Source organism: Heterodontus francisci, chromosome 4 (genome assembly GCF_036365525.1).
Source record: "Heterodontus francisci isolate sHetFra1 chromosome 4, sHetFra1.hap1, whole genome shotgun sequence".
In the NCBI taxonomy this organism is placed as follows: Eukaryota; Metazoa; Chordata; class Chondrichthyes; order Heterodontiformes; family Heterodontidae; genus Heterodontus; species Heterodontus francisci.
In genome coordinates this window covers 204,339,043-204,366,479 of record NC_090374.1, presented here as the reverse complement: position 1 = coordinate 204,366,479, position 27,437 = coordinate 204,339,043, and the positions used below count along the sequence as shown (strand labels likewise).

At 46.5% G+C, this 27,437-nt stretch overlaps 1 protein-coding gene across 2 annotated transcripts in view; it reads right to left on the bottom strand.

The window, feature by feature from the left end:
• Positions 1 to 27,437, bottom strand: part of LOC137369475 (SH2 domain-containing adapter protein B-like) — a 1,226,906-nt gene that overhangs the window by 355,823 nt on the left and 843,646 nt on the right. The window lies entirely within an intron of this gene.

Genomic DNA, 27,437 nt, shown 5'->3' with positions numbered 1-27,437 from the left:
CAGAACAGTCTGTAGCTACAGAGTCTGCAACAAGGTTTAGCATACACACAGGAGTTATAAATAGGAAGCTAATTGGAAAGTACATGATATTAATCCGGTGTAATATCACATGGATGATAATCACCATTAGATCCGCCACTGCCATGGCCACCAGATAGTGAGTGATACATTTGGAGAGACCGCACTTTCCTCGATACAAAATCACAATCCCCACCAAGTTAACTGGAAGAAACAGAAAAGGATTAAATTAACCTTGACCTTGTTCCAAAACATTTTGAAACAAATCATTTAAAATGAAAGAGGAAAGTATGTAAATATGAGTTTTACTGTTCGGAATTTAATGAAATTGATATTTTAATGAAGTGTTTTTTTGGCTGCAGGGAAAACTGTGGAAAAGAAGATACAGGAAACATTAAAATGCAATTAAAGATATTGATCTCAGAGAGACAAATAGATGCTGAGGTTTAAAAAAAAAAGTATTGCAGGTTTTTTGGAGAATTCTGGTATCCAAAACACCAGTGTGTCCAAGAGTAAATATCTGCAAATGAGCTCCACACTGCTGCGTTACAGTCTGTATAACAGGGTGACGCAATCTCACTCTGTTGGATTATAATCATGAGAACATGGAGAGTGCAATCTCGCCCTGTTGGGTTATCGTCTGCACAACACGGAGAGGGCACTCTCACCCTGTTGGGTTATAGTCTGTACAACATATAGAGTGCACTCTCACCCTGTTGGGTTATGGTCTGTACAACATGGAGGGTGCACTCTCACCCTGTTGGGTTCTGGTCTGCACAACATGGAGAGTGCACTCTCACCCTGTTGGGTTCTGGTCTGCACAACATGGAGAGTACACTCTTACCCTGAGAAATTATGGTCGGTACAACATGGAGAGCGCACTCTCACTCTGTTGGGTTATGGTCTGTACAACATCGTGAGTGCACTCTCACCCTGTTGGGTTCTGGTCTGTACAACATGGAGAGTGCACTCTCACCCTGTTGGGTTCTGGTCTGCACAACATGGAGAGTGCACTCTCACCCTGTTGGGTTCTGGTCTATACAACATGGAGAGTGCACTCTCACCCTGTTGGGTTACGGCCTGTACAACATGGAGAGTGCACTCTCGCCCTGTTGGGTTCTGGTCTGTACAAAATGCAGAGTGCACTCTCACCCTGTTCGGTTTGGTCTGTACAACATGGAGAGTGCACTCTTACCCTGAGAGATTATGGTCTGTACAACATGGAGAGAGCACTCTCACGCTGTTGGGTTCTGGTCTGTACAACATGGAGAGTGCACTCTCACCCTGTTGGGTTCTGGTCCGTACAAAATGGAGAGTGCACTCTCACGCTGTTGGGTTCTGGCCTGTACAACATGGAGAGTGCACTCACACCTTGTTGGCTTATGGTCTGTACAACATGGAGAGTGCACTCTCACCCTGTTGGGTTCTGGTCTGTACAACATGGAGAGAGCACTCTCACGCTGTTGGGTTCTGGTCTGTACAACATGGAGAGTGCACTCTCGCCCTGTTGGGTTCTGGTCTGTACAAAATGCAGAGTGCACTCTCACCCTGTTCGGTTTGGTCTGTACAACATGGAGAGTGCACTCACACCTTGTTGGCTTATGGTCTGTACAACATGGAGAGTGCACTCTCACCCTGTTGGGTTCTGGTCTGTACAACATGGAGAGAGCACTCTCACGCTGTTGGGTTCTGGTCTGTACAACATGGAGAGTGCACTCTGGCTCTGTTGGGTTATGGTCTGTACAACATGGACAGTGCACTCTCACCCTGTTGGATTATGGTCTGTACAACATGGAGAGTGCACTCTCACCCTGTCGGGTTATGGTCTGCACAACATGGAGAGAGCACTCTAACCCTGTTGGGTTATGGTCTGTAAACATGGAGAGTGCACTCTCACCCTGTTGGGTTATGTTCTGTTCAAAATGGAGAGTGCACTTTCACCCTGTTGGGTTCTGGTCTGTACAACATGGAGAGTGCACTCTCACCCTGTTGGGTTATGTTCTGTTCAAAATGGAGAGTGCACTTTCACCCTGTTGGGTTCTGGTCTGTACAACATGGAGAGTGCACTTTCACCCTGTTGGGTTCTGGTCTGTACAACATGGAGAGTGCACTCTCACCCTGTTGGGTTCTGGTCTGTACAACATGGAGAGCGCACTCTCACCCTGTTGGGTTCTGGTCTGTACAACATGGAGAGTGCACTCTCACCCTGTTGGGTTCTGGTCTGTACAACATGGAGAGTGCACTCTTGCTCTGTTGTGTTATGGTGTTACAACATGGAGAGTGCACTCTCACCCTGCTGGATTATGGTCGGGACAACATGCAGAGTGCACACACGCCCTGTTGGGATCTGGTCTGTACAACATGGAGAGTGCACTCTCACCCTGTTGGGATCTGGTCTGTACAACATGGAGAGTGCACTCTCACCCTGTTGGGTGAGTGTCTGTGCAACATGGAGATTGCAGTTCCGCTTTTCTGGGTTCTAGTCTGTACAACATGGAGAGTGCACTCTCGCATTGTTGGGTTATGGTCTGAAGAACATGGGGAGTGCACTCTTACCATGTTGGGTTCTAGTCTGTACAACATGGAGAGTGCACTCTCGCATTGTTGGGTTATGGTCTGAAGAACATGGGGAGTGCACTCTTACCATGTTGGGTTATAGTCTGTACTACATGGAGAGTGCACTCTCGCATTGTTGGGTTATGGTCTGAAGAACATGGGGAGTGCACTCTTACCATGTTGGGTTATAGTCTGTACTACATGGAGAGTGCATTCTCACCCTGTTGGGTTATTGTGTGCACAACATGGAGAATGCACTGTCACCCTGTTGGATTATGGTCTGTACAACATGGAGAGCGCACTCTTGCTCTGTTGGATTATGGTCTGTGCAACTAGGAGAGAGCACTCTCACCCTGTTGGGTTCTTATCTGTACAACATGGAGAGTGCACTCTTACCATGTTGGGTTATGGTCTGTACAACATGGAGAGTGCACTCTCACCCTGTTGGGTTATAGTCTGTACAACATGGAGAGTGCACTCTCACCCTGTTGGGTTATAGTCTGTACAACATGGAGAGTGCACTCTCACCCTGTTGGGTTATAGTCTGTACAACATGGAGAGTGCACTCTCACCCTGTTGGGTTATTGTGTGCACAACATGGAGAGTGCAATCGCATCCTGTTGGGGTCTCATCTGTCCAACACGGAGAATGCATTCTCACCCTGTTGGTTTCTCGTCAGTATAAAATGGAGAGTGCACTCTCGCCTTGTTGGGTTACAGTCTGTACAACATAGAGAGTCCACTCTCACCCTGTTGGGATACGGTCTGTACAACATGGAGAGTGCACTCTCACCTTTTTGGCTTTTTGTCTGTACAACATGGAGAGTGCAGTCCTGCCCTGTTGGGTTATAGCCTGTACAACATGGAGAGTGCACTCTCACCCTGTTGGGTTACAGTCTGTACAACATAGAGAGTCCACTCTCACCCTGTTGGGATACGGTCTGCACAACATGGAGAGGGCACACTCATCCTATTGTGTTAAAGTCTGTGCAACACAGAGAAATCACTCTCACCCTGTTGGGTTATAGTCTGTACAAGATGGAGAGTGCATTCCTGCCTTGTTGGGTCCTCGTCTGTACAACGTGGACAGTGCACTCTCACCCTATTGGATGAAGGTCTGTACAGCATGGAGAGTGCACTCTCACGCTGTTGGATTATGGTCTGTACAACATGGAGAGTGCACTCTCACCCTATTGGGTTAATGTCTGCACAACACAGATAGATCACTCTCACCCTGTTGGGTTCTAGTCTGTACGAGATGGAGACTGCATTCCCGCCCTTTTGGGTTATAGTCTGTACAACATGGAGAGTGCACTCTCCCTCTGTTGGGGTATAGTCTGTACAACATGGAGAGTGCACTCTTACCCTGTTGTGTTATAGTCTGTAAAGCATAGAGAGTGCACTCTCGCCTTGTTGGGTTATGGTCTGCACAACATGGAGAGTGCACTCTTACCCTGTTGTATTATAGACTGCACAACATGGAGAGTGCGCTTTCGCCCTGTTGGATTGTGGTCTGTACATCATGGAGAGTGCACTCTCACCCTGTTGGGTTACAGTCTGTGCAACATAGAGAGTCCACTCTCACCCTGTTGGGTTACTGTCTGTACAACATAGAGAGTGCACTCTCGCCCTGTTGGGTTATCGTCTGTACAACATAGAGAGTGCACTCTCGCCCTGTTGGGTTATCGTCTGTGCAACATAGAGAGTCCACTCTCGCCCTGTTGGGTTACTGTCTGTGCAACATAGAGAGTCCACTCTCACCCTGTTGGGATACGGTCTGTTCAACATGGAGAGTGCACACTCACCCTGTTGGGTTCTCGTCTGCACAACATGGAGAGTGCACTCTCGCCCTGTTGGGTTCTCGTCTGTATAAAATGGAGAGTGCACCCTCATCCTGTTGGATTCTGGTCTGCACGACATGGAGAGTGCACTCTCGCCCTGTTGGATTATGGTCTGTACAACATGGAGAGTGCACTCTCACCCTGTTGTGTTGTAGACTGCACAACATGGAGAGTGCACACTCACTCTGTTGGGTTCTCGCCTGTACAACATGGAGAGTGCACTCTCACCCTGTTGGGTTCTCGTCTGTACAACATGGAGAGTGCACTCTCACCCTGTTGTGTTATAGACTATACAGCATGGAGAGTGCACTCTCACCCTGTTGGGTTACAGTATGTACAACATAGAGAGTCCACCCTCACCCTGTCGGGTTGCGGTCTGTACAACATGGAGAGTGCACACTCACCCTGTTGGGTTACTGTCTGTGCAACATGGAGAGTGCACTCTCACCCTGTTGGGTTACGGTCTGCACAACTTGCAGAGTGCACTCTCACCCTGTTGGATTACGGTCTGTACAACATGCAGAGTGCATTCCCGCCCTGTTGGGTTATGGTCTGTACAACATGGAGAGTGCACTCTCACCCTGTTGGGTTTCAGTCTGCACTACATAGAGCGTCCACTCTCACCCTGTTGGGAAACGGTCTGTACAACATGGAGAGTGCGCACTCATCCTGTTGGTTTACATTCTGTACAGCATGGAGAGTGCACTCTCACCTTGTTGAGTTCTCGTCTGGACAACATGGAGAGTGCACTCTCACCCTGTTGGGTTTTCGTCTGGACAACATGGAGAGTGCACTCTCACCCTGTTGGGTTTTCGTCTGGACAACATGGAGAGTGCACTCTCACCCTGTTGTGTTATCGACTGGACAGCATGGAGAGTGCACTCTCACCCTGTTGGGTTCTCGTCTGTATAAAATGGCGAGTGCACTTTCGCCCTGTTGTGTTATCGACTGGACAGCATGGAGAGTGCACTCTCACCCTGTTGGGTCCTCGTCTGTATAAAATGGAGAGTGCACTCTCACCCTGTTGGGTTCTCGTCTGTATAAAATGGAGAGTGCATTCTCACACTGTTGTGTTATAGACTGTACAGCATGGAGAGTGCCCTCTCACCCTGTTGGGTTCTCGTGTGTGCAACATGGAGAGTGCACTCTCAATCTGTTGGGTTGTAGTCTGTACAACACGGAGAGTGCACTCTCACCCTGTTGTGTTATAGACTGTACAACATGGAGAGTGCACTCTCACCCTGTTGGATTCTCGTCTGTACAACACGGAGAGTGCACTCTCACCCTGTTGGGTTACAGTCTGTCCAACATGGAGAGTGCACTCTCACCCTGTTGGATTCTCTTCTGTACAACACGGAGAGTGCACTCTCACCCTGTTGGGTTACAGTCTGTACAACATGGAGAGTGCACTCTCACCCTGTTGGATTCTCGTCTGTACAACATGGAGAGTGCACTCTCACCCTGTTGGGTTATAGTCTGTCCAACATGGAGAGTGCACTCTCACTCTGTTGGGTTGTAGACTGTACAACATGGAGAGTGCACTCTCACCCTGTTGGGTTATAGTCTGTCCAACATGGAGAGTGCACTCTCACTCTGTTGGGTTGTAGACTGTACAACATGGAGAGTGCAGGCTCACCCTGTTGGGTTATAATCTGTACAACATGGAGAGTGCACTCTCACCCTGTTGGGTTATAGTCTGTACAACATGGAGAGTGCATTCCCGCCCTGTTGGGTAATAGTCCGTATAACATAGAGAGTGCACTCTCACCCTGTTGGTTTATAATCTGTCCAACATGAAGAGTGCACTCTCACCCTGTTGGTTTATAATCTGTCCAACATGAAGAGTGCACTCTCACCCTGTTGGTTTATAATCTGTCCAACATGAAGAGTGCACTCTCACTCTGTTGGGTTCTAGTCTGTACAACATGGAGAGTGAGATCCTGCCCTCTTTTTAAACATTGACTGGGTAAAGCGAAGAATGGAAAAGTCTGATGGGGTGGGTCATGCCCCAGTAACAGAAATCACCAGGTTTACCTTCCACTTACATTCAGAAACATAAACAAAGCTGTATTCAAATCCATGCAAACAAGAGAAACATCTGCAGTAACACCAATCGTATTATAAAATAAAATTATAATATAATGACACTACGAATCTTTATGATACGTGTGTAACCCACTTAACATCATCAGCACATTTTAACCTGCTAATTTATTTCTTATCTGAAGTCTGTGCAGTCTCTATGGTGAATTTCTATTGCAACCATTAAAGGAAATTGATTTATTTAGCATTTTCTGTGTTTAAAATACAAGAAGTGTTCGACTTTTAGTTCAGTCATCACATTAGGAAAAGAAAACAATCAATTGGCACTTAACCATTTGGAGGAAGCACTGAGGGTGGCAACTGTACAAAATATACTCTGGGCGGGGGACTTCAATGTCCATGACCAAGAGTGGCTCGGTAGCACCACTACTAACCGAGCTGGCCAAGTACTAAAGGACATAGCTTCCAGACTGGGTCTGCGGCAGGTGGTGGGGGAACCAACACGAGGCAAAAGCATACTTGACCTCGTCCTATCCAATCTGGTTAATGCAGATGCTTCTGTCCATGATAGTATTGGTAGGAGTGACCACCGCACAGTTCTTGTGGAGACGACGTCCTGCCTTCACATTGAGGATACCATCCATCGTGTTGTGTGGCACTATCACCGTGCTGAATAGGATAGATTTTGAACAGATCTCGCAATGCAAAACTGGGCATCCATGAGGCGCTGTGGGCCATTAGCAGCAGCAGAATTTTCCTCAACCACAATCTGTAACCTCTTGACCCAGTATATCCCCCACTTTACCATTACCATCAAGCCAGGAGACCAAGCCTTGTTCAATGAAGAGTGCAGGAGGGCATGCCAGGAGCAGCACCAGACATACCTCAAAATGAGGGTCAACCCAGGACTACTTGCATACAAATTGCATAAGCAGCATGCAATAGACAGAGCTAAGCAATCCAATAACCAACGCTCAGATCTAAGCTCTGCAGTCCTGCCACATCCAGCCGTGAATGGTGGTGGACAATTAAACAACTGACTGGAGGAGGTGGCTCCACAAATATCCCCATCCTCAATGATGGGGGAGCCCAGCACATCAGTGCAAAAGATAAGACTGAAGCATTTCCAACAATCTTCAGCCAGAAGTGCTGAGTTGATGATCCATCTCGGCCTCCTCCTGAAGTCCCTAGCATTACAGATGCCAAATTTCAGCCAATTCGATTCACTCCATGTGATATCAAGAAATGACTGAAGGCACTGGATACTGCAAAGGCTATGGATCCTGACAATATTCCGGCAATAGTACTGAAGACCTGTGCACCAAAACTTGTCGCACCCCTAGCCAAGCTGTTCCAGTATAGCTGCAACACTGGCATCTGCCCGGCAATGTGGAAAATTGCTCAGGTATGTCCTGTGCTCAAAAAGCAGGACAAGTCCAACCCGGCCAATTACCGCCCCATCGGTTTACTCTCAATCATCAGTAAAGTGATGGACGGTGTCATCAACAGCGCCATCAAGCGGCACTTGCTTCACAATAACCTGCTCAATGATGCTCAGTTTGGGTTCTGCCAGAGTCACTCAGCTCCTGATCTCATTACAGCCTTGGTTCAAACATGGACGAAAGAGCTAAACGCAAGAGGTCAGGTGAGAGTGACTGCCCTTTACATCAAGGCAGCATTTGACCAAGTATGGCATCAAGGAGTCCGAGCAAAACTGGAGTCAATGGGAATCAGGGGGAAACTCTCTGCTGATTGGAGTCATACCTAGCGCAAAGGAAGATGGCTGTGGTTGTTGGAGGTCAATCATCTGAGCAGCAAGACCTGGTCAATATCCAGGCTTGGGCTAATAAGTGGCAAGTAACATTTGCGCCACACAAGTGCCAGGCAGTGACCATCTCCAACAAGAGAGAATCTAACCATCTCTCCTTGACAGTCAATGGCATTACCATCGCTGAATCCCCCACTATCAACATTCTAGGCGCTACCATTGACCAGAAACTGAATTGGAGTAGTCATATAAATACTGTGGCGACAAGAGGCGAGGAATCCTACGGCGAGTAACTCACCTTCTGACTCCCCAAAGACTGTCCACCATCTACAAGGCACAAGTCAGAAGTGTGATGGAATACTCTCCACTTAACTGGATGGGTGCAGCTCCAACAACACCCAAGCAGCTCGACACCATCCAGAACAAGGCAACCCGCTTGATTGGCACCCCATCTACAAACATTCATTCCCTCCACCACCGACACACAGTGGCAGCAAAGCACCAAGACTCCTTAGAATCCAAACCCGCGACCTCTACCACCTCGAAGGACAAGAGCAGCAGATGCATAGGAACATCACCACCTGCAAGTTCCCATCCAAGTCACCACACCATCCTGACTTGAAACTATATCGCCGTTCCTTCACTGTCTCTCGGTCAAAATCCTACCTCACATGGACTGCAGCAGTTTAAAAAGGCAGCTCACCGTCTCCTTCTCAAGGGCAATTCGGAATGAGCAATGAATGCTGACCGAGCCAGTGATGCCCACATCCCATAAATGAATAAAAAAACTGACAGCAGCAAATAGGAAAATGTAATATGAAAAGTCACACATTGACATTCAACTTTCACCATGTCACTTCACTGCCTTACCAGGAATACTGATGGCTGCAAGAAATGGGTAGTAAATGAGCTCGATCCGATATATTACAGGGTATTCCATTTCTTGTGTTAAACACCAACTCAGAGACTTCTTCAGAGGATCCTTTATTAATAGCACAGAGCAACCTCCAGGGGGACAGTCATCTAGGGAATGTGAGCAGTGATATTAGTTACAGTCCACTGAACAAACTGAGTTAATGAACTGTTTTTCGCTTTCTGTAATGAAATATGTTTATTAGACAGGTTGGAAAAAAATTATAATCTTTAGAAATTTCTTCAAACCACGATTTGCAAATTATTTTGTTGTGATCTCAGGTGCTGATATAGATGAACAGTCTCAGGAACAATAGCCCTGGTGTTGATGTGGATGAACAGTCTCAGGAACAATAGTCCTGGTGTTGATGTGGATGAACAGTCTCAGGAACAATAGCCCTGGAGTTGATGTGGATGAACAGTCTCAGGAACAATAGCCCTGGTGTTGATGTGGATGAACAGTCTCAGGAACAATAGCCCTGGTGTTGATGTGGATGAACAGTGTCAGGAACAATAGTCCTGGTGTTGATGTGGATGAACAGTCTCAGGAACAATAGCCCTGGTGTTGATGTGGATGAACAGTCTCAGGAACAATAGCCCTGGTGTTGATGTGGGTGAACAGTGTCAGGAATAATAGCCCTGGTGTTGATGTGGATGAACAGTCTCAGGAACAATAGCCCTGGAGTTGATGTGGATGAACAGTCTCAGGAACAATAGCCCTGGTGTTGATGTGGATGAACAGTCTCAGGAACAATAGCCCTGGTGTTGATGTGGGTGAACAGTGTCAGGAACAATAGCCCTGGTGTTGATGTGGGTGAACAGTCTCAGGAATAATAGCCCTGGTGTTGATATTGATGAACAGTCTCAGGAACAATAGCCCTGGTGTTGATGTGGATGAACAGTCTCAGGAACAATAGCCCTGGTGTTGATGTGGATGAACAGTCTCAGGAACAATAGTCCTGGTGTTGATGTGGATGAACAGTCTCAGGAACTATAGCACTGGTGTTGATGCGGATGAACAGTCTCAGGAACAATAGTCCTGGTGTTGATGTGGATGAACAGTCTCAGGAACAATAGTCCTGGTGTTGATGTGGATGAACAGTCTCAAGAAAAATAGCCCTGGTGTTGATGTGGATGAACAGTCTCAGGAACAATAGCCCTGGTGTTGATGTGGATGAACAGTCTCAGGAACAATAGCCCTGGTGTTGATGTGGATGAACAGTCTCAAGAACAATAGCCCTGGTGTTGATGTGGATGAACAGTCTCAAGAACAATAGCCCTGGTGTTGATGTGGATGAACAGTCTCAGGAACAATAGCCCTGGTGTTGATGTGGATGAACAGTCTCAGGAACAATAGCCCTGGTGTTGATGTGGATGAACAGTCTCAAGAACAATAGCCCTGGTGTTGATGTGGATGAACAGTCTCAAGAACAATAGCCCTGGTGTTGATGTGGATGAACAGTCTCAGGAACAATAGCGCTGGTGTTGATGTGGATGAACAGTCTCAGGAACAATAGCCCTGGTGTTGATGCGGATGAACAGTCTCAGGAACAATAGCCCTGGTGTTGATGTGGATGAACAGTCTCAGGAACAATAGCCCTGGTGTTGATGTGGATGAACAGTCTCAGGAACAATAGCGCTGGTGTTGATGTGGATGAACAGTCTCAGGAACAATAGCCCTGGTGTTGATGTGGATGAACAGTTTCAGGAACAATAGCCCTGGTGTTGATGTGGATGAACAGTCTCAAGAACAATAGCCCTGGTGTTGATGTGGATGAACAGTCTCAGGAACAATAGCACTGGTGTTGATGCGGATGAACAGTCTCAGGAACAATAGCCCTGGTGTTGATGTGGATGAACAGTCTCAGGAACAATAGTCCTGGTGTTGATGTGGATGAACAGTCTCAGGAACAATAGTCCTGGTGTTGATGTGGATGAACAGTCTCAGGAACAATAGCCCTGGTGTTGATGTGGATGAACAGTCTCAGGAACAATAGCGCTGGTGTTGATGTGGATGAACAGTCTCAGGAACAATAGCCCTGGTGTTGATGTGGATGAACAGTTTCAGGAACAATAGCCCTGGTGTTGATGTGGATGAACAGTCTCAGGAACAATAGCCCTGGTGTTGATGTGGATGAACAGTCTCAGGAACAATAGCCCTGGTGTTGATGTGGATGAACAGTCTCAGGAACAATAGCCCTGGTGTTGATGTGGGTGAACAGTGTCAGGAATAATAGCCCTGGTGTTGATATTGATGAACAGTCTCAGGAACAATAGCCCTGGTGTTGATGTGGATGCACAGTCTCAGGAACAATAGCCCTGGTGTTGATGTGGATGAACAGTCTCAGGAACAATAGTCCTGGTGTTGATGTGGATGAACAGTCTCAGGAACTATAGCACTGGTGTTGATGCGGATGAACAGTCTCAGGAACAATAGTCCTGGTGTTGATGTGGATGAACAGTCTCAGGAACAATAGTCCTGGTGTTGATGTGGATGAACAGTCTCAAGAAAAATAGCCCTGGTGTTGATGTGGATGAACAGTCTCAGGAACAATAGCCCTGGTGTTGATGTGGATGAACAGTCTCAGGAACAATAGCCCTGGTGTTGATGTGGATGAACAGTCTCAAGAACAATAGCCCTGGTGTTGATGTGGATGAACAGTCTCAAGAACAATAGCCCTGGTGTTGATGTGGATGAACAGTCTCAGGAACAATAGCCCTGGTGTTGATGTGGATGAACAGTCTCAGGAACAATAGCCCTGGTGTTGATGTGGATGAACAGTCTCAAGAACAATAGCCCTGGTGTTGATGTGGATGAACAGTCTCAAGAACAATAGCCCTGGTGTTGATGTGGATGAACAGTCTCAGGAACAATAGCGCTGGTGTTGATGTGGATGAACAGTCTCAGGAACAATAGCACTGGTGTTGATGCGGATGAACAGTCTCAGGAACAATAGCCCTGGTGTTGATGTGGATGAACAGTCTCAGGAACAATAGTCCTGGTGTTGATGTGGATGAACAGTCTCAGGAACAATAGTCCTGGTGTTGATGTGGATGAACAGTCTCAGGAACAATAGCCCTGGTGTTGATGTGGATGAACAGTCTCAGGAACAATAGCGCTGGTGTTGATGTGGATGAACAGTCTCAGGAACAATAGCCCTGGTGTTGATGTGGATGAATAGTTTCAGGAACAATAGCCCTGGTGCTGATGTGGATGAACAGTCTCAAGAACAATAGCCCTGGTGTTGATGTGGATGAACAGTCTCAGGAACAATAGCACTGGTGTTGATGCGGATGAACAGTCTCAGGAACAATAGCCCTGGTGTTGATGTGGATGAACAGTCTCAGGAACAATAGTCCTGGTGTTGATGTGGATGAACAGTCTCAGGAACAATAGCCCTGGTGTTGATGTGGATGAACAGTTTCAGGAACAATAGCCCTGGTGTTGATGTGGATGAACAGTCTCAGGAACAATAGCCCTGGTGTTGATGTGGATGAACAGTCTCAAGACAATAGCCCTGGTGTTGATGTGGATGAACAGTCTCAGGAACAATAGTCCTGGTGTTGATGTGGATGAACAGTCTCAGGAACAATAGCCCTGGTGTTGATGTGGATGAACAGTCTCAGGAACAATAGCCCTGGTGTTGATGTGGATGAATAATCTGATTTACAGTCATCGTTGGGTTGGTTGTCAGGGTTGAATTGGATTCAATCACATTCTGCACTAGCAGAGCTATAAGACAACTCAGGCTAAGTGTAGGATAGCCTCTGAGTGAAATGTTCATTATTGCATAGTTGCCTATAATTTTGGCGAGATGTTGGGAGAGTGAATAGAGAAAGGCTTCCGTGTGACAACAGCCTAAAAAGTTTAGTAAGCAAGGCTTTTGAAGACCAGCCTTGGATGCTCAGTTTCCTTATCTCCGTGTAGCCCAGGTTAGATATGGAGTCTTATTATCTGGAGTCTTGCCATGCTGCCGAGTCGTTTCACATCCAATGATCACACAGAGAGTGCAGAGGGAGATCTGCCTGTTGATTGGTTTTCTTCCTCTGAAGTACAAAAAGAACAAAGAACAAAGATAATTACAGCACAGGAACAGGCCCTTCGGCCCTCCAAGCCTGCGCCGATCCAGATCCTCTCTCTAAACATGTCGCCTATTTTCTAAGGTTCTGTATCTCTTTTCTTCCTGCCCATTCATGTATCTGTCTAGATACATCTTAAAAGACTCCATCGTGCCCGCATCTACCACCTCCGCTGGCAATGCGTTCCAGGTGCCCACCACCCTCTGCGTAAAGAACTTTCCACGCATATCCCCCCTAAACTTTTCCCCTTTCACTTTGAACTCGTGTCCTCTAGTAATTGAAACCCCCACTCTGGGAAAAAGCCTCTTGCAATCCACCCTGTCTATACCTCTCATGATTTTGTACACCTCAATCAGGTCCCCCCTCAACCTCCGTCTTTCTAATGAAAATAATCCTAATCTGCTCAACCTCTCTTCATAGCTAACGCCCTCCATACCAGGCAACATCCTTGTGAACCTCCTCTGCACCCTCTCCAAAGCATCCACATCCTTTTGATAATGTGGCGACCAGAACTGTACGCAGTATTCCAAATGTGGCCGAACCAAAGTCCTATACAACTGTAACATGACCTGCCAACTCTTGTACTCAATGCCCCGTCCGATGAAGGAAAGCATGCCGTATGCCTTCTTGACCACTCTATTTACCTGCGTTGCCACCTTCAGGGAACAGTGGACCTGAACACCCAAATCTCTCTGGACATCAATTTTCCCCAGGACTTTTCCATTTACTGTATAGTTCACTCTTGAATTGGATCTTCCAAAATGCATCACCTCGCATTTGCCCTGATTGAACTCCATCTGCCATTTCTCTGCCCAACTCTCCAATCTATCTATATTCTGCTGTATTCTCTGACAGTCCCCTTCACTATCTGCTACTCCACCAATCTTAGTGTCGTCTGCAAATTTGCTAATCAGTCCACCTATTTCTTTTGGGCCTCCTTATCTCGAGAGACAATGGATACGCGCCTGGAGGTGGTCAGTGGTTTGTGAAGCAGCGCCTGGAGTGGCTATAAAGGCCAATTCTGGAGTGACAGGCTCTTCCACAGGTGCTGCAGAGAAATTTGTTTGTTGGGGCTGTTGCACAGTTGGCTCTCCCCTTGCGCCTCTGTCTTTTTTCCTGCCAACTACTAAGTCTCTTCGACTCGCCACAATTTAGCCCTGTCTTTATGGCTGCCCGCCAGCTCTGGCGAATGCTGGCAACTGACTCCCACGACTTGTGATCAATGTCACACGATTTCATGTCGCGTTTGCAGACGTCTTTATAACGGAGACATGGACGGCCGGTGGGTCTGATACCAGTGGCGAGCTCACTGTACAATGTGTCTTTGGGGATCCTGCCATCTTCCATGCGGCTCACATGGCCAAGCCATCTCAAGCGCCGCTGACTCAGTAGTGTGTATAAGCTGGGGATGTTGGCCGCTTCAAGGACTTCTGTGTTGGAGATATAGTCCTGCCACCTGATGCCAAGTATTCTCCGAAGGCAGCGAAGATGGAATGAATTGAGACGTCGCTCTTGGCTGGCATACGTTGTCCAGGCCTCGCTGCCGTAGAGCAAGGTACTGAGGACACAGGCCTGATACACTCGGACTTTTGTGTTCCGTGTCAGTGCGCCATTTTCCCACACTCTCTTGGCCAGTCTGAACATAGCAGTGGAAGCCTTACCCATGCGCTTGTTGATTTCTGCATCTAGAGACAGGTTACTGGTGATAGTTGAGCCTAGGTAGGTGAACTCTTGAACCACTTCCAGAGCGTGGTCGCCAATATTGATGGATGGAGCATTTCTGACATCCTGCCCCATGATGTTCGTTTTCTTGAGGCTGATGGTTAGGCCAAATTCATTGCAGGCAGACGCAAACCTGTCGATGAGACTCTGCAGGCATTCTTCAGTGTGAGATGTTAAAGCAGCATCGTCAGCAAAGAGGAGTTCTCTGATGAGGACTTTCCGTACTTTGGACTTCGCTCTTAGACGGGCAAGGTTGAACAACCTGCCCCCTGATCTTGTGTGGAGGAAAATTCCTTCTTCAGAGGATTTGAACGCATGTGAAAGCAGCAGGGAGAAGAAAATCCCAAAAAGTGTGGGTGCGAGAACACAGCCCTGTTTCACACCACTCAGGATAGGAAAGGGCTCTGATGAGGAGCCACCATGTTGAATTGTGCCTTTCATATTGTCATGGAATGAGGTGATGATACTTAGTAGCTTTGGTGGACATCCGATCTTTTCTAGTAGTCTGAAGAGACCACGTCTGCTGACGAGCCAGCGGAAAAGCCCCTGGGAAGGACAGCATTACCCCTGAAATAATCAAGAGTGCCAAGCCTGCTATACTCTCAGCACTACATGAACTGCTATGCCTGTGCTGGGACGAGGGAGCAGTACCCCAGGACATGCGCGATGCCAACATCATCACCCTCTATAAAAACAAAGGTGACCGCGGTGACTGCAACAACTACCGTGGAATCTCCCTGCTCAGCATAGTGGGGAAAGTCTTTGCTCGAGTCGCTCTGAACAGGCTCCAGAAGCTGGCCGAGCGCGTCTACCCTGAGGCACAGTGTGGCTTTCGTGCAGAGAGATCGACTATTGACATGCTGTTCTCCCTTCGTCAGATACAGGAGAAATGCCGTGAACAACAGATGCCCCTCTACATTGCTTTCATTGATCTCACCAAAGCCTTTGACCTCGTCAGCAGACGTGGTCTCTTCAGACTACTAGTCCACCTATACTTTCCTCCAAATCATTAATGTATATCACAAACAACAGTGGTCCCAGCACGGATCCCTGTGGAACACCACTGGTCACACGTCTCCATTTTGAGAAACTCCCTTCTACTGCTACTCTCTGTCTCCTGTTGCCCAGCCAGTTCTTTATCCATCTAGCTAGTACACCTTGGACCCCAAGCGCCTTCACTTTCTCCATCAGCCTGCCATGGGGAACCTTATCAAACGCCTTACTGAAGTCCATGTATATGACATCGACAGCCCTTCCCTCATCAATCAACTTTGTCACTTCCTCAAAGAATTCTATTAAGTTGGTAAGACATGACCTTCCCTGCACAAAACCATGTTGCCTATCACTAATGAGCCCAATTTCTTCCAAATGGGAATAGATCCTATCCCTCAGTATCTTCTCCAGCAGCTTCCCTACCACTGACGTCAGGCTCACCGGTCTATAATTACCTGGATTATCCCTGCTACCCTTCTTAAACAAGGGGACAACATTAGCAATTCTCCAGTCCTCCGGGACCTCACCCGTGTTTAAGGATGCTGCAAAGATATCTGTTAAGGCCCCAGCTATTTCCTCTCTCGCTTCCCTCAGTAACCTGGGATAGATCCCATCCGGACCTGGGGACTTGTCCACCTTAATGCCCTTTAGAATACCCAACACTTCCTCCCTCCTGATGCCGACTTGACCTAGAGTAATCAAACATCTGTTCCTAACCTCAACATCCGTCATGTCCCTCTCCTCGGTGAATACCGATGCAAAGTACTCGTTTAGAATCTCACCCATTTTCTCTGAGTCCAAGCATAACATTCCTCCTTTGTCCTTTAGTGGGCCAATCCTTTCTCTAGTTACCCTCTTTCTCCTTATATATGAATAAAAGGCTTTGGGATTTTCCTTAACCCTGTTTGCTAAAGATATTTCATGACCCCTTTTAGCCCTCTTAATTCCTCGTTTCAGATTGGTCCTACATTCCCGATATTCTTTCAAAGCTTCGTCTTTCATCAGCCGCCTAGACCTTATGTATGCTTCCTTTTTCCTCTTAGCTAGTCTCACAATTTCACCTGTCATCCATGGTTCCCTAATCTTGCCATTTCTATCCCTCATTTTCACAGGAACATGTCTCTCCTGCACGCTAATCAACCTCTCTTTAAAAGCCTCCCACATATCACATGTGGATTTACCTTCAAACAGCTGCTCCCAATCTACATTTCCCAGCTCCTGCCGAATTTTGGTATAGTTGGCCTTCCCCCAATTTAGCACTCTTCCTTTAGGACCACTCTCGTCTTTATCCATGAGTATTTTAAAGCTTACGGAATTGTGATCACTATTCCCAAAGTAGTCCCCTACTGAAACTTCAACAACCTGGCCGGGCTCATTCCCCAACACCAGGTCCAGTATGGCCCCTTCCCGAGTTGGACTATTTACATACTGCTCTAGAAAACCCTCCTGGATGCTCCTGACAAATTCTGCTCCATCTGGACCTCTAACATTAAGCGAATCCCAGTCAATGTTGGGAAAATTAAAATCTCCTATCACCACCACCCTGTTGCTCCTACATCTTTCCATAATCTGTTTACATATTTGTACCTCTATCTCACGCTCGCTGTTGGGAGGCCTGTAGTACAGCCCCAACATTGTTACCGCACCCTTCCTATTTCTGAGTTCTGTCCATATTGCCTCACTGCTCGAGTCCTCCATAGTGCCCTCCTTCAGCACAGCTGTGATATCCTCTTTGACCAGTAATGCAACTCCTCCACCCCTTTTACCTCCCTCTCTATCCCGCCTGAAGCATCGATATCCTGGGATATTTAGTTGCCAATCATGCCCTTCCCTCAACCAAGTCTCAGTAATAGCAATAACATCATACTCCCAGGTACCAATCCAAGCCCTAAGTTCATCTGCCTTACCAACTACACTTCTTGCATTAAAACAAATGCACCTCAGACCACCAGTCCCTTTATATTCATCATCTGCTCCCTGCCTGCTCTTCCCCTTAGTCACACTGACTTCATTATCTAGTTCCTTACAGGCTTTTGTTACTACCTCCTTACTGTCAACTGACCTCAATTGGTTCCCATCCCCCTGCCACATTAGTTTAAACCCTCCCCAACAGCGTTAGCAAAAGCACCTCCAAGGACATTGGTTCCAGTCCGGCCCAGGTGGAGACCATCCAATTTGTAATAGTCCCACCTCCCCCAGAACCGGTCCCAATGTCCCAAAAATCTGAACCCCTCCTTCCTGCACCATCTCTCAAGCCACGCATTCATCCTGACTATTCTTTCATTTTTACTCTGACTATCACGTGGCACTGGTAGTAATCCTGAGATTACTGAGGTTGAGCACTACCTAGAACTGTACTCCAGGGAGAATGCTGTCACTGAGACTGCCCTCAATGCAGCCCAGCCTCTACCAGTCATGGATGAGCTGGACATACAGCCAACCAAATCGGAACTCAGTGATGCCATTGATTCCCTAGCCAGCGGAAAAGCCCCTGGGAAGGACAGCATTACCCCTGAAATAATCAAGAGTGCCAAGCCTGCTATACTCTCAGCACTACATGAACTGCTATGCCTGTGCTGGGACGAGGGAGCAGTACCCCAGGACATGCGCGATGCCAACATCATCACCCTCTATAAAAACAAAGGTGACCGCGGTGACTGCAACAACTACCGTGGAATCTCCCTGCTCAGCATAGTGGGGAAAGTCTTTGCTCGAGTCGCTCTGAACAGGCTCCAGAAGCTGGCCGAGCGCGTCTACCCTGAGGCACAGTGTGGCTTTCGTGCAGAGAGATCGACTATTGACATGCTGTTCTCCCTTCGTCAGATACAGGAGAAATGCTGTGAACAACAGATGCCCCTCTACATTGCTTTCATTGATCTCACCAAAGCCTTTGACCTCGTCAGCAGACGTGGTCTCTTCAGACTACTAGAAAAGATCGGATGTCCACCAAAGCTACTAAGTATCATCACCTCATTCCATGACAATATGAAAGGCACAATTCAACATGGTGGCTCCTCATCAGAGCCCTTTCCTATCCTGAGTGGTGTGAAACAGGGCTGTGTTCTCGCACCCACACTTTTTGGGATTTTCTTCTCCCTGCTGCTTTCACATGCGTTCAAATCCTCTGAAGAAGGAATTTTCCTCCACACAAGATCAGGGGGCAGGTTGTTCAACCTTGCCCGTCTAAGAGCGAAGTCCAAAGTACGGAAAGTCCTCATCAGAGAACTCCTCTTTGCTGACGATGCTGCTTTAACATCTCACACTGAAGAATGCCTGCAGAGTCTCATCGACAGGTTTGCGTCTGCCTGCAATGAATTTGGCCTAACCATCAGCCTCAAGAAAACAAACATCATGGGGCAGGATGTCAGAAATGCTCCATCCATCAATATTGGCGACCACGCTCTGGAAGTGGTTCAAGAGTTCACCTACCTAGGCTCAACTATCACCAGTAACCTGTCTCTAGATGCAGAAATCAACAAGCGCATGGGTAAGGCTTCCACTGCTATGTTCAGACTGGCCAAGAGAGTGTGGGAAAATGGCGCACTGACACGGAACACAAAAGTCCGAGTGTATCAGGCCTGTGTCCTCAGTACCTTGCTCTACGGCAGCGAGGCCTGGACAACGTATGCCAGCCAAGAGCGACGTCTCAATTCATTCCATCTTCGCTGCCTTCGGAGAATACTTGGCATCAGGTGGCAGGACTATATCTCCAACCCAGAAGTCCTTGAAGCGGCCAACATCCCCAGCTTATACACACTACTGAGTCAGCGGCGCTTGAGATGGCTTGGCCATGTGAGCCGCATGGAAGATGGCAGGATCCCCAAAGACACATTGTACAGCGAGCTCGCCACTGGTATCAGACCCACCGGCCGTCCATGTCTCCGTTATAAAGACGTCTGCAAACGCGACATGAAATCGTGTGACATTGATCACAAGTCGTGGGAGTCAGTTGCCAGCATTCGCCAGAGCTGGCGGGCAGCCATAAAGACAGGGCTAAATTGTGGCGAGTCGAAGAGACTTAGTAGTTGGCAGGAAAAAAGACAGAGGCGCAAGGGGAGAGCCAACTGTGCAACAGCCCCAACAAACAAATTTCTCTGCAGCACCTGTGGAAGAGCCTGTCACTCCAGAATTGGCCTTTATAGCCACTCCAGGCGCTGCTTCACAAACCACTGACCACCTCCAGGCGCGTATCCATTGTCTCTCGAGATAAGGAGGCCCAAAAGAAAAGAACTACCTTTGAGGTCCTACTTTTTAACTTGGCTCCTAACTCCCTAAACTCTGCTTGTAGGACCTCATCCCATTTTTTACCTATATCATTAGTGCCTATGTGCACAATGACAACTGGCTGTTCACCCTCCCCCTTTAGAATGTTCTGCAGCCGATCTGAGACGTCCCTGACCCGTGCACCTGGGAGGCAACATACCATTCGGGAGCCTCGTTTTCGACCACAGAACCGCCTATCTACTCCCCTTACAATCGAATCCCCTACGACTCTAGCCCTTCCACTCTTTTTCCCGCCCTTCGGAACAGCAGAGCCAGCCACGGTGCCATGGACCTGGCTACTGCTGCCTTCCCCTGGTGAGCCATCTCCCTCAACAGTATCCAAAACGGTATACTTGTTTTGGAGGGAGATGACCGCAGGGGACTCCTGCGCTGCCTTCCTGCTCTTTCTCTGCCTTTTGGTCACCCATTCCCTTTCTCCCTCAGCAATCCTAATCTGCGGTGTGACCAATTCACTAAACGTGCTATCCACTACCTCCTCAGCATCGCGCATGCTCCAAAGTGAGTCCATCCGCAGCTCGAGAGCCGTCATGCGGTCTAACAAGAGCTGCAGCTGGACACACTTCCTGCACGTGAAGGAGCCAGGGTCATCAGCCATGTCCCTGAGCTCCCACATTGAGCAAGAGGAGCATGATACGGGTCTGAGATCTCCTGCCATTTTTAATCTTAAGTTTAAACTTAGTTAAATGAAAAAGGAACGAAAAGTTTTTACCTATCACAATAAAACCAGAGAAATCGAAAAAGCCTTACCTTATAAACACCCCACCGAGTCCTTTTTTTTGGTTAGAGGAGGAGGGCGGGTGGGAGACACTACAAGTGTGGTGTCTCGGGTTCAGAAACCGCCCAAATATATAGTGTTTTACTTACCCAGCAGCCCCCTGGCCTCCGCCGAAAAACAAAAGGAAATTAAATTTACTTTCAAACGGACTTTCCCAGCTGCTCACTCGCTCACACGCTGCTCCCGAAAAAGCTGCTGCACTGAAAGGAAAGTTATTTTAAACCGCCCAAATATATAGTGTTTTACTTACCCAGCAGCCCCCTGGCCTCCGCCGAAAAACAAAAGGAAATTAAATTTACTTTCAAACGGACTTTCCCAGCTGCTCACTCGCTCACACGCTGCTCCCGAAAAAGCTGCTGCACTGAAAGGAAAGTTATTTTAAACCGCCCAAATATATAGTGTTTTACTTACCCAGCAGCCCCCTGGCCTCCGCCGAAAAACAAAAGGAAATTAAATTTACTTTCAAACTGACTTTTCCAGCTGCTCACTCGCTCACACGCTGCTCCCGAAAAAGCTGCTGCACTGAAAGTATAAGTAGAGGAAGGAGCTTGTTGTGCAGTTCAGATGATCAGTTGCTGCACGAAAGGCCTTTTACTAACTATGAGGTCCCTGCTCTGCTCTTAGACAGTGTAGCTGTTTTTGCCTTAACTTATTTGGGAAAGTCAAAGAGTCCTGTGAAGTGCAGCCAACACTGAATATTGTAAACACATCCTAATGTCTGAGTAACTGTTTGTTGCTGAGACAGGAAGAAATCCATGTACATTGCTGTTAACTCTAATCGTGAGTGTAACTCAGTGGTACAGTGCCTACTTTGCCCGTATAGACCTTGGTTTAAAGCCCCACAGCCATTTGAATCTTTGAATTTTAAAGAATTTTCGATTCAGCCCATGGTGTTCTCTTGTTTTCGCCCTGTCTGTCAATGGGACTCCGATCTCCTCCACTACCCTGCCTAGACCCCTCATCATTTTGAACACTTCTATCAAATCTCCTCTCACCCTTCTCTTCTCCAAACTGAACAGCAGCAGCTTCTCCAATCTATCCGCATCAAAAAGTCCCTCATCTCTGGAATATCTTCAGCACCCTCTCTAATGCCTTCACATCCTTCCTCATGTGTAGTGCCCAACAGTGGACAGAATATTCCAGTTGAGGCTGAACCAGCGTTTTGTAAATGTTCACCATAATGTCCCTGCTTTTGTACTGTATGTCTCCATTTATAACATCCTTGCTTTTGTACTGTATGTTTCCATTTATAAAGCCCAGGATCGCGATTGCCTTTTTAACCACTTTCTCAACCTGCCCTGCCACCTTCTACAATTTACGCACATATATTCCCAGGTCCCTCTGCTCCCGCATCATTGTTAGAATAATATTGTTTAGTTTATATTGCCTCTCCTCATTTTTCCCACCAAAATGAATTATTTCATTCTTCTCTGAATTAAATTTCATCTGCCACAGGTCCACCTATTTCACCCTATTTTCTATGTTCTACTGAAATCTATAACTACCCTCCTCAGTGTTCACAATGCTTCCAAGTTTTGTGTCATCTACATATTTTGAAATTGTGCCCGGTAAACCCAAATCTGTGTCATTAATATAGATCTGGAAAAGCAGTGATCCTAATAATGACCCATGGGAAATCCCACTATATAAACTCCTCCAGTCCAAAATACAACTGTTCACCACTACACTCTGTTTCCTATCACTCAGATAACTTTGTATACCTACTGCCACTGCCTCCTTTATTCCATGGGCTTTACTTTTGCTGACAATTCTTTCATGTGACACATTATCAAATGCCTTTTGGAAGTCCACGTACAACACATCAACTGCATTACCTTTATCATCCCTCGATATTACCTCATCAAGGAGCTCAATCAAGTTAGTTAAACACGATTTACCTTTAACAAATCCATGCTGGCTTTCCTTAGTTAATCGATGTTTGTCCAAATAACTGTTAATTTTGTTACAGATTATTGGTTTTAACATCTTTCCCATCATTGAGGTTAAGCTGACTAGCCTGTAGTTTTGAGGTTTTTCCTTATATTTGTTTATGAGCAAGTGTCAAGATTTACAATTCTCCAGTCTTCTGGCACCACCTCTGTATCGAAGGAAGTTTGGAAGATAATGCCCAGTGCTTCTGCAAGTTCCACCCTAACTTCCCTCAGTACTGTCTCTGGTGATATATCAACTTTAAGTACTGCCAGCCATTCTATACCTTCCTCTTTATCAAATTATAGCCCATACAGTGTCCCAATTACCATCTCTTTCACCATGAGCTAGGCAGCATCTTCTTCCTTGGTAAAAACATATGCAAAGTACTCAGTTAGTCGCTCGGCCCCATCCTTGTCTCAATGTCTAAATCCTGTTCTTAGTCACCAATCATCACCATTCTTCCGTTTCCAATACTTTTTACTATTCATTTTCTGATTGAAGACTTTTGGATTTTCCTTTCTCTTCGATGACAGTCTCTACCCATACTCTCTCTTTGCTTCTCTTATTCATTTTTTCACTTTCCTTCCGAACTTTCTGTATTCAGCCTGGCTTGCTATTGTATTATCAACCTGACAACAAGAGTAAACACCCTTTTTCTGCTTCTTCATATTTGAAATTCTCTCGTCATTAGGGAGCCCTGGTTTTGTTCCTCCTATCTTTGCCCCTTGTAGGATCATACTTCGATTGTACCCAAACCACCTGCACTTTAAAGTTAGTCCATTGTTACATGACAATTTTATCTACCAGTCTTTGATTCCAGTTTACCTGGGCTAGATCGTTCTCACTCCACTGAATTTGACCCTCCCAATTAATTATTTTACTATGCATTGTTCCATGTCCTTTTCTATAACTAACCTAAACCTTATGAGACTATGATCACACGCACGCACGCACGCACGCACGCACGCACGCACACACACACACACACACACACACACACACACACACACACACGCACACAGACACATGCACACACACACACACACACACACACACACACACACACACACACACACGAGAGAATTACTCTTTGGAGCTCTATAGCAAAAAGAAAGACAGAAGGAATACTTGGCCAGTTACTTGTTAATTCTTTGGACCGGCTTTCCTGGATAAATGCAGCAACAGTTCCAGTCTGTTTCTTACACTCGTTTCTCAGAGCTTCTCGAAGAGATGGAAAGATTGGCAGACTTTTCAGGGAGATGGAACAGAATGAGTTGGGGTTTGCTCCCTTGGCAGGTTTTCTCCAACTGTTTTATTAACACAGCCCACCACCCCTCCCCCCCACTCACTGAACAAGGCGAGGCCAGGGATGGTGTCAAGCTTCCTGCCAGCTGTGGACCTGGACCTGTAACTTCTTGGTGAACATTTTCCCTATGTTGAGTGAACCCCTGCTGGGTGATTGTCTGGGGACAGGTGACTTCCAGAAAGGGTATGTTTCTGGCACTCCTTGACTCTTCCAGTAACTGTTGTTTACAAGCTCAGTCCAATAGATCTCCTGATAACCTCTTTTACTTTTATAAAAAAAAACACAAAGTTCCAGCATCGATGGAATCAGTTTAAAACCCCTAAAAACAAGTCCTTCAAAATATTGAAGAAAAATGGAAGCACTTGTAACCCTGTTCAAAAAAATCTCAGACTTGGAAGGTGTGAGTCCAGATGTGGTAGAGGAACAAAGGGATCTCTGAGGACAAATGCACCAATCACTAAAAGTAGCCATAAAAGAACAAACCAAGTAAAGGAAGGTGTCATCGATAGTGCTATCAAGCAGCACCCACCCATCCATGACCTGTTTATCAATGTTCAGTTTTGGTCTGCCAGGACAACTCAGCACCAGACCTCATTACAATCTTGGTCCAAGTATGGACAAAAGAGATGAATTATTTTCCTGCTGGTTCATTCCTCAGGCATTGATCAATCAGAGTCAAGCTGCCTGGTTTAAATTTCAGCAAAGTTGGAAGTTAACTGTCAGGCAACGTAAACTGGTGCATTCTCCATGGCAACACCTCTACCAATTAAGTTCACTGGCCAACCAATCAGCACTCTCTTCTCATGCAGTATAAGTTGATTTTATTTTACATTGGTTATTCTTGTGGTTGTCCTGATGAGTGCAAGGTTCGACAACACGTATCTGTTTTCAACAATCCTCAAGTTCTGTACTACAAATCAACGATTTTCTTAATTCTTTCATGGGATAGGGGCATCGTTGGGAAGGTCAGCATGTTTTTCCCATCCCTAATTGCCCTTGACAACTGAATGGCTTGCGAGGCCACTTCAGAGGGGAGTTAAGAGTCAACCACATTGCTGTGGGTCTGCAGTCACTTGTAGGATGGCAGATTTTCTTCTGTCAAGGGCATTCGTGAGCCAGATGTGTTTTTATAACAATTAATGATAGTTTCATGGCACCATTACTGAGACCAGATTTTTTTTCAATTAATTGAATTTAAATTCCACCAGCTTCTCTGCTGGAATTTGAACCTGTGTGCACAGGGCATTAGCCTGGGCCTCTTGATTACTAGTTCAGTGACATTCTCACTGTGGCACCATTTCCCCAAATACAAGAGGTGAGGTGAGAGTGACTGCACTTGACATCAAGGCAGCATTTGACTAAGTGTGGCATTAAGGATTCCGAGCAAATTGAAGTCAGCAGGAATTGTGGAAAACTCTCCACTAATTGGAGTCATACCGAGAGCAATGGAACTGAGGGAGTTGCTCTTTCAGACAGCCGGTGCAGACACGATGGGCCGAATGGCCTCCTACTGCACTGTCAACATTCTCTGAGTAGCAGAAAGGAAGATGGTTGTGGATGTCGGAAGGAAAACATCTAAGACTCACAACATTGCTGCAGGAGTTCCTCAGGGTAGTGGTCTCAGCCATGTACGTCTTCAACTCCTGCATCAATGGCCTTCCCTCCAACATAACGTCAGAAGTGGGGATTCTCACTGATGATTACACAGTGTTCAGTATCACAACACCTCAGATACTGAAGCAGTCTGTGCCCACGTGCAACAATAACTGGATGACAGCCAGGCTCAGGCTGATAATTGGCAAGTAACATTTGCACCACACAAGTGCCAGGCAATGACCATCTTAAACAAGAAATAATCAAACCATCACTGAATCTCGCACCATCAACATCCTGTGAGTGATCATTGAACAGAAAGAAAACTGGACCAGCCAAAAAAAATAACAGACCTGAGGATTGGGAGCAATTTAGAATTCAGCAAAGGAGGACCAAGGGATTGATTAAGAAGGGGAAAATAGAGTACGAGAGTAAGCTTACGGGAAACAGAAAAACTGACTGTCAAAGTTTCTGTAGGTATATGAAGAGAAAAAGATTGGTGAAGACAATCAGAAACAGAGGAATTTATTATAGCAAACAAACCAAGGGCTGACCAACTAAATGCATACTTTGCTTCTGTCTTCACAAAGGAGGACACAAATATCATCCCAGAAATGTTGGGGAACACTGGGTATAGCGAGAGGGAGGAACTGAAGGAAATCATTATTAGTAGAGAAATGATGTTGGGGAATATGATGGGATTGAAGGCCAATAAATCCCAAGGGCCTGATGGTCTACATCCCAGAGTACGTAAGGAAGTGGCCCTACAAAAAGTGGATATGGTCATCTTCGAAGATGCTATAGACTCTGGAACAGTTCCTACAGATTGGAGGATAGCTAATGTAACCCCACCATCTAAAAAGAGAGGTAGAGAGAAAACAGGGAATTACAGACTGATGTCAGTTGTGGGGAAAATCCTGGAGTCTGTTATCAAACATTTTATAGCAGAGCACTTTGAGAACAGTGGTAGAATCGGGCAGAGTCAGCATGGATTTACGAAAGGGAAACCATGCTTGACAAATCTACTAGAATTCTTCGAGGATGGAACTAGTAGAGTTGATGAGGGGGAGCCAGTGGATGTGGTTTATTTGGACTTTCAGAAGGCTTTCGACAAAGTCCCACATAAGAGATTAACATGTAAAATTAAAGCGCATGGGATTGGGGGTAGTGTATTGCGATGGATAGAAAATTGGTTGGTAGACAGGAAACAAAGTGTCAGAATAAATGGATCTTTTTCCTAATGGCAGGCAGTGACTAGTGGGGTACCGCAGGAATCGGTGTTAGGACCCCAGCTATTCACAAAATATGTTAATGATTTAGATGAGGGAATAGCTCCAAATTTGCAGATGACACAAAACTGGGTGGGAGGGTTAGTTGTGAGGAGGATTCAGAGAGGCTTCAGGATGATTTGGACAAGTTGAATGATTGGGCAAATGCAAGGCAGATGCAGTATAATGTGGGTAAATGTGAAGTTGTCAACTTTGGTAGCAAAAACAGGAAGGCAGATTATTGTCAGAACGGCTAGAAACTGAGAGAGGGGAATATGCAATGAGACCTGGGTGCTCTCGTGCACCGGTTGCTGAAAGTAAGCATGCAGGTGCAACAGGCGGTTAAA